The following is a 5961-nucleotide window of genomic DNA, read 5'->3' on the forward strand; positions in this document are numbered from 1 at the left end:
TTAGACCTGCATTGCAATTGGACACTTTGACAGTGGAAAGTCCTGTATTATACGCTGAGTTACTGAGCCGGGAAAATGCAACACAATATTTTGTGAGCGTGTCGTCCTGAATGTTAGAACATGGGAATAAACCTATAAATATTCTATTATCCCACATAAAACATTATGTGCACTCCTGCAACTACTGCACCGACACACTTTATTCGAGCAAATACCCGGTATGTACCTGGCAGATACCTGGAATGCGCCGCTCCTCACCTCTGACAAGCCCCGTTGCATTTGCCTTCCCAGCCTGGGTTCATGCCTGGCTGATGGGCGGCTGATTTGTTAAATGATAATGATTAGGATTTAATAGGCTGCAATGCTTCGCGTGTCTACCAGATGGCATAAATTCATGAATTGTAATGCAGTATATATATATATACTGTGCAGTATTGCAGCCAGGGGGAATAAAATGCTTCAATCCCTGCCTAGAAAATAACCCAATATACTCGGGCAGAAAACAGTCACAAACCTCAATACACCCGGGTATACCCGAATTCGTGGGACTAGCCGAGCTCGAATAAAGTGTGTCGCCAGTGTATAATAAACTGTTAAGGACCTCCGATTTCTCACTGGTATATTCCTAATATTAAACTATTCTAACCTTCTATAGTACATATCCCAGGCACGTAACACCTCCCATATGCATGTACTTTAGCTTCCTGCGTATTGCATACACATGTCATTAAGTTAAAGCAATAGCAGCACATGCTCAGGGGACGAGACTCCGCGGTTATATGAGGTTTCTGGGCCGATTGCGGCTTTAAAGGGACTTTACTATTGTTATTATTATTATTATTATTGTTTATTTGTAAAGCGCCAACACATTCCGCAGCGCGGTACAATGGGGACAGAGAGATATAAATGAGAAACAGAATAACATGAAAAAAAAAGGACAAACAGATACAAAGGGGTAGTGAGGGTCTTGTCCCAGAGAGCTCACACTCCAGGGAATAAGGGGCAATGTTGAAACAAAAGGAAAGTGGCTGCTTATTGGATGGAGTATTCCTCAGGGGGGAGTGTGGTCCAGTCAACAGTGGATACCATTAAGGTTTGGAGGTGTGTGTGTGTATGTGGGTGTGTGATCATCCGCTACATGGGACTGACCATTTAAGGACAACATAAACCATAGTTAAAGTCTTCTATTTAAAAAGTGTATCTGCCTTATAGTTTCTGCGAGAGTTTTGCTACAGCTAGGATTTTAATTGTGAATAGCAGTATCGCTCAGAAATAACTCAAACCTGGAAGGTGGAGGAAGACTCAGACATGCAGATGAACACATTGCACATTTATTGCACGTTAGTTATATCTGGCACAGTGCCCCTCAGATCACTGTGCTTTCATGTGCAGGTGCAAAAATAGGCTTGGATGGAGTCATTCCAGTTGCCAAGTAGGCCATTGGCGTAGTCCTTGAGCTGGTAGACCACACCAGAGGAGAAGGAGCGGTTTTTACCCAACTTGGCAGGCTTGCTCCACACCTTCAGCGTGCAACGGCTGGCCACCACGAGCGAGGAGATCTTGTTCCTCCACCCCGTGGGCATGTAAGGGAAGTCATCTCCGTTCCTGACATCCAGGTACTCCCCTCCGCAGGACTGGTCAAAGTAATGGTTGCTGTGTTCAAACATGCGGGCACACAGCTTCTCTCCATTGTCATCCAGCAGGGCAGTGGGCGAGGGGCACTGAGCAAGCAGACCCGCGAAGAAGAGAGGTAGCAGAGCCAGAGAGCAAAGAAGCTTCATGGCTGCAGAGATAATCAGCGTGTATCCTGTGCAGAACGATGGGGGATCGCCTGGATTTATAAGGCTACCTCCTCTTTTAGAAACATCTCAAGGCTGTGAATTCACTGATGTGAGCTACGTGTTTGTATTCACGGCTGGTATTAGAGGTCCGGTTAGTAGATAGTGCTTTACGGTTATCAGTGTTTGGGAAGGAGACCATGTGCTGGCCTCTATCCACTACAGGTATCAGGTGCAGTGGTTCTCATAAGGTAAATCGAGGTCAATGCCCTAGTTCTGTTGTGATATGAAGGTGTTGTGCATTTGTAAGGCACCTGTGTGCAGCTGGCTAATACCCTTCCTTTCTATATAGAGGAAGCTACCCACTTTCATAGTTTGCAATAATTTTTTTATATGAGATGTTGCTCTCTGAGGCAAAATACCCAGATTTGTTTTGTTCTCTCACTGGTACTTGGTATATTCAGGGCCGCCGACAGCTTTACCGGGGCCCAGGACTAGAGTTTCCTCCAGGACACCCCCATGTCGGCAGTCTTATGAGACCCGCGCTCTCTTTTTCTTACACACCACTTTGCTCTCTAACCCCCTCTAGTTCTCTCCCCTTTCTTACACTCCCCACTCCCATCCTCACCCCCGCATGTATTTCTCTCCCTCCTCTCACTCACCCCCCTACCCTCCTCATACTCAATAACTTCCCTTCCCCAAATACACACACAAAATAACCCCACTCCCTCAATACACACACACACACACACACACACAATAACCCCCCCTATCCCAATGCACACACACGCACACACAATAACCTCCCTTCCCCAATACACACTCAACAACCCCCTTTCCCAATACACTCTCAATGAACCCGCTGCACAATACACACACACTAACCTCCTCTCTTAATACACACACAATAACCCCCCTCCCCAATACACACACAATAACACCCTTATCCCAATAAACACACACACAATAACCCCATATCCCAATACACATACACAACACAAACAATAAGCCCACCTACCCCAATACACATACCAGCCCCCCTAACCCAATACACACACACACAAAAATCTCCCCCAATACACACACACACCAACCCCCCTTCTCCCAATATACACACAATAACCCCCTCTCTCTAGCAGTGCACCAATTGTATCTAGTGACTGCCTGGTCACATGACCTTCCCCACAGAACGTTGCATCTTTGGTCCTCTTCTGCTGCACTGACAGTCATTTAGTGAAGCCCCGAGCCAAATATTTGCCGATCGATCTGCAACTTAGCTAATTACTTATCACCGTGTGAATTGTATTGGTGCACAGATCAAAGGGGAAAATTATAAATAAATTAAAAAAACGTCAACTTCGGCTACTGCTTTAAGAGTGATGGGTCCCTCTAGGGGTCACATATATGCATATCGTTCGTACTGTGTGAGCAGGGGTCATATAGATAGAACTGTGTTCTATTAATCAAAACTCTGTGTCATGTACTGTTGTCAGATCTTTGGTCGTAGGTGCAGTGAGGCAATAGCACCAGCCATACTAAGGGAGGAGAATTTGAGCTCCCGCCTTAGCCATAAGAAATCGGTCTAAGGGTAAAAAGAGGGGTTACACTTATAGATGTAAAAATTCATGATAATTAAAATCTGATGTAATTCCCAGGAATAAAAAATGTAGATTTGTGGCGGGCAAAATTAGAAGGATACAAAAATATCAAATATGACAGGTTGTCTCTGTTGTATATGCCAGATATTTCTTTTCTCATCAAAGATTAAAATTAGCCCTGTCGAGACAGATGCATTAAAATCATACGGATGCAGTGGTGAGGGTAGCATTATTCTAATGTTTTACAACCTTTTTTAGTAAGGACCCCTATAATTGTTTTGTGAAATTCTGAGAAGCCCCAAACCTCTCTAATAACACGCCTGAGATCAGATGCATTGTAAGCAGTGGTGGGATTCCAAAATTTTAGCAACAGGTTCTGTCACGGGGGGGGGGGGAGAGACGGGGGAGAGAGAGACGGGGGGAGAGAAAGAGAGATACGGGGGAGAAAGAGAGAGACGGGGGAGAGAGAGAGAGACCGGGGGGAGACAGAGAGACCGGGGGGAGACAGAGAGACCGGGGGGGAGACAGAGAGACCGGGGGGGAGACAGAGAGACCGGGGGGAGACAGAGAGGACCGGGGGGAGACAGAGAGACCGGGGGAGACAGAGAGACGGGGGGGAGACAGAGAGACGGGGGGAGACAGAGAGAGAGAGACGGGGGGAGAGAGAGAGAGAGACGGAGGAGAGACGGGGAGAGAGAGAGACGGGGGGGAGAGATAGACGGGGGGAGATGGGGGGAGAGAGAGAGACGGGGGGAGAGAGAGAGAAGGGGGGGAGAGAGAGAGACGGGGGAGAGAGAGAGACGGGGGAGAGAGAGAGACGGGGGAGAGAGAGATGGGGGAGAGAGAGAGACGGGGGGGGAGGAGAGAGACGGGGAGAGAGAGAGAGACGGGGGAGAGAGAGGACAGGGGGGAGAGAGAGAAAGACGGGGAGAGAGAGAAAGATGGGGGGGAGAGAGAAAGATGGGGAGAGAGAGATGGGGGAGAGAGAGATGGGGAGGGAGGGAGATGGGGGAGAGAGAGAGAGCGGGGAGAGAGACGGGGGAGAGAGAGAGACGGGGGGAGAGAGAGACGGGGAAGAGAGAGAGAGACGGTGAGAGAGAGAGACGGGGAGAGAGAGAGAGACGGGGAGAGAGAGACGGGGGAAGAGACACGGGGGGAGAGAGAGACTGGGGGAGAGAGAGAGAGACGGGAGAGAGAGAGAGACGGGAGAGAGAGAGAGAGACGGGGGAGAGAGAGAGAGACGGGGGAGAGAGAGAGAGACGGGGGAGAGAGAGAGAGACGGGGGGAGAGAGAGAGAGACGGGGGGGAGAGAGAGAGACGGGGGGGAGAGAGAGAGAGACGGGGGAGAGAGAGAGAGACGGGGTGGAGAAGAGAGGGGGGAGGGGGGGGGAGAGAGCGGGGAGGGGGAGAGAGAGAGAGACGGGGGGAGAGAGAGCAGGGGGGAGAGAGAGAGAGACGGGGAGGAGAGAGAGACGGGGGGAGAGAGAGAGAGACGGGGGGGAGAGAGGAGAGGACGGGGGGAGAGAGAGAGAGACGGGGGGAGGAGAGAGAGAGACGGGGGTGAGAGAGAGAGACGGGGGGAGAGAGAGAGAGACGGGGGAGAGAGAGAGAGACGGGGGGGAGAGAGAGAGAGACGGGGGGGGAGAGAGAGAGACGGGGGGGAGAGAGAGAGAGCGGGGGGGAGGAGAGAGAGAGACGGGGGAGAGAGAGAGAGACGGGGGAGAGAGACGAGAGAGGGAGAGAGAGACGGGGAGGGGAGAGAGACAGGGGAGGAGAGAGAGAGACTGGGGGGGAGGAGAAGAGAGATGGGGGTGGGGAGAGAGAAGAGACGGGGGGAAGAGAGAGACGGGGAGGAGAGGGGGAGAGAGAGACGGGGGGGAGAGAGAGAGACGGGGGGAGGAGAGAGACGGGCGGCCGGGAGAGAGAGACGGGGGAGAGAGAGGAGAAACGGGGGTCTCCCCCTGACAGCTCTCCCTGACCCCCCTCACATCTCTCCCTGACCCCCCTCACAGCTCTCCCAGCCTCCCTCACAGGCTCTCCCAGCCCCCCCCCTCAGCTCTCTGAGCCCTCCCCATCAGCTCTCCCCAGCCCCCCCCCCCCCTCAGCATCTCCCAGCCACCACCCCTCAACTCTCCCAGCCCACCCCTCACAGCTCTCCCCAGCCCCCCCCTCACAGCTCTCCCAGCCCAACCCTCACAGCTCTCCAAGCCCCCCCTCACAGCTCTCACAGCCCCCCCCCCTCACAGCTCTCCCAGCCCCCCCCCTCACAGCTCTCCCAGCCCCCCCCCCATCACAGCTCTCCCAGCCCCCCCCCCCATCACAGCTCTCCCAGCCCCCCCCCCCCCCATCACAGCTCTCCCAGCCCCCCCCCCCTCACAGCTCTCCCAGCCCCCCCCCCTCACAGCTCTCCCAGCCTCCCCCCCCTCACAGCTCTCCCAGCCCCCCCCCCCCCCTCACATCTCTCCCTGACCCCCTCACATCCCACAGGGGTGAGAGACCAAGATGGGGGAGCAGAGAGACCTGGGGAACCATTAGAAATGAGTGCAGCCTGCAACCAGTGCAAATACAAATGGACACAAGCAGGC

The 5961-nt window shown here is 52.6% G+C and overlaps 1 pseudogene; it reads right to left on the reverse strand.

The window, feature by feature from the left end:
- Positions 1-1311: 1311 nt before the first annotated feature.
- Positions 1312-1894, reverse strand: LOC142475780 (syncollin pseudogene; annotated as a pseudogene).
- Between the last annotated feature and the right edge of the window lie 4067 nt (positions 1895-5961).

The sequence above is a fragment of the Ascaphus truei genome, unplaced genomic scaffold (assembly GCF_040206685.1).
Source record: "Ascaphus truei isolate aAscTru1 unplaced genomic scaffold, aAscTru1.hap1 HAP1_SCAFFOLD_1379, whole genome shotgun sequence".
In the NCBI taxonomy this organism is placed as follows: Eukaryota; Metazoa; Chordata; class Amphibia; order Anura; family Ascaphidae; genus Ascaphus; species Ascaphus truei.